Source organism: Borostomias antarcticus (assembly GCF_949987555.1).
Source record: "Borostomias antarcticus genome assembly, chromosome: 2".
Classification (NCBI taxonomy): domain Eukaryota; kingdom Metazoa; phylum Chordata; class Actinopteri; order Stomiiformes; family Stomiidae; genus Borostomias; species Borostomias antarcticus.
Window position 1 is genome coordinate 36,744,681 of NC_140235.1, and position 2,500 is coordinate 36,747,180.

Here is a 2,500-nt window from a genome sequence, read left to right on the forward strand (position 1 = left end):
AAATCAGTTCCTGTCTCTTTTTTCCTTATCTGATTTTTTCGAATGTTGGTCCCATCACGATAAAGAGTGTCTGGGTAATTCATTTCAGGTGACTCATCTAACTTTCATAATGTTCTAAGTATTCCTGAAACGGAATGTGATTTCACTTTCTTAATTTTAAAGCAGCTGTAAAGGAATTGGCACATTACAGTACCATTACTACCAGTTAATGAGTATGAGTGCGATAGCATACTGCACTTGCATATTTGCCTAATTGTTACCTACCATTGTTACCTCCACCCCAACGACAGCGCAGGGCGAGAGGTAATGTTTTTGGTGGCGTGTGTTTCGGTGGCGGGACGCAAAGCGGGCCGAAGTAATGCATGGACGCTGCTCAGTACAACATGGTACATGTTTGATTGCAGCTGAGACGCCTGACCCATATCCTATCCAATGCCAGGCTACAATTTCATAAGCCTTCAGTTATAGTGCTGGGATAAGATTAGATTAGCTGTTGTTAATGATTACCTAAGAAGAGCTGGTTTAGATAATACCCATTTAGATAAAGGGGGATGAAGCTACTTATGGAAATCATATAGTCAAAGTCAATTTTATTTACAGTACATAGCACAAATACTGTACTTCTAGTTCATAAAAGCAAATGTAGCACACACTGATTTACAGAATAAGAAAAGATTAACACATTGTTTATTAGTAAATGGTAAAAAAAAATAAGACAACAAAGCAGGACAGAAAATATATGAAAAAAAGAAAGAAAATAATTTAAAAGAAACAGTAAAAAGTAAAAAATTGAGAATATTTAATTAGAACACTGGTACAGCTACATGATAAAAGTGAGATTAAAAAGGCATTTCGCTTAAAGGTTCATAGTCCCATAGATTCAGCCATTCTTAGGTTTTCTGGCAGGGTATTTCAGAGGCTGGGGGCATTAAAACCGAAGGCTGCTTCCCCATGTCTCTTGGTCCTGGCTCTAGGAACCATTAATAGTTTAGTACCAGAGGACCTCAGAGACCTACAGTACTTGGTGTATCTTAAATGCATGCCTGACATATATTCAGGTGCATGACTCCTAATAATGTCACATAGGCATAGCATATACAGACTGAAAAGTAAGGGCCCTAGAATGGATCCTTGTGGGACCCCATATGTCATCGACCACGTTTAAATGCACACCATATTCCTGTATTAATCAGAATATGACAATATTCCGATTGTGTACGAGTCATGTAAATACTTGTCCAAAAAATGAATGGCAGTGAATGGCCGGGCCTCATGGACTCGGCCTGTGATTGATTAATCTCCTCATACCTCCATGGAGCTTTTCGTTTGGCTTCAACCTTTTTCAGTTTCACAGGTGCTACAGAGACGAGGGCTGCACTCAATTTGGCATTAAAAGTTGTCACTAGATCATTAACGTGCAAATGACAAGGTCACCGATGGAAGAAACCGTTTAGAAATAAAAACATAAAGATTCTTTATAATCACAAGGTCAACGGTGTGGCCACGGTTGTGAGTGGGTCCAGTAACACGTTGACATAAGTCCATAAAGTTGATAAAAATCCGTGGTCAGCCTAATTATCCACGCAGATTAAAATCGCCAGTGATAATAATCTTATCAGTTTGTGTGGATAATGGACTCAGCAGATAAATATGCTAAGCAGGTTGGATATTGCTTGGGTGCCCATACACAGTTACTGTCACAACTGGAGGCTGGCACTGTAAAAGTACAGCGTGATATTCAAGAGAGGTGTATTCATCAAAGGAAATGCTCCTGCAGCTCAGAGCATCTGTAGCTATGAGTCTGTGTCCCTTTCCCGTTTTCCCCACTTCCAGTAGACTAAAAGAAACAAAGAAACTACAGTTCAATAAGCACTTCTGACCCATTTACATTTAGCCAGGTTTCATTTAAAAACATGTTGTCTAATTTACGTTCACATATAAGATCGTTAATGGGAAACCTTTTGCCAGTTAGGGAGCTGATTCAGAATTGCCATTTCTGGATAGAGGGACTGACTCGAGCTACACTTTGTTAAGCATAATAATTAATACAAAACCAACTTCATTATTGTCCTCAGACTTGCCCCAATTCGGGTGTAGAGTAGTCCTGTGAGAAACTCCTTAGACATGAGCTCTGAGCACAGCGCCCATCCTGGAAGACCGAAGCCTTGGGCCAGCATGGTTGGGATCATGTTGACAGACAGAGATCATGTGATCATGTTGATGGACAGAGAACACAACTGCACCTATCAATCAATATTTGTTTTAAACCCTCTGTCTTAATTGCCAATTGGTGTTTTGTTGCCTGTTTAGTGACAAGACAAACCCACTACTCACTGTACCGTAGAGGCCCAGGCTGGTTGGTGACTTGGTTGAGCTCATTGTCGCTGCATGTACACACACACAGGGAGTCTCCACAAGCTGACAGCTAGATGAAGTGTTAGCGTTTCACACCCGTGTTTGGCAGTAGGATCACAGAGACATCCAGGAGAGAAACCGGGGA

At 40.7% G+C, this 2,500-nt stretch overlaps 1 protein-coding gene across 4 annotated transcripts in view; it reads left to right on the forward strand.

Moving 5' to 3' along the window:
* scarb1 (scavenger receptor class B, member 1) overlaps positions 1-2,500 on the forward strand; it is a 19,507-nt gene that overhangs the window by 8,814 nt on the left and 8,193 nt on the right. The gene's annotated exons all lie outside the window — the stretch shown is intronic.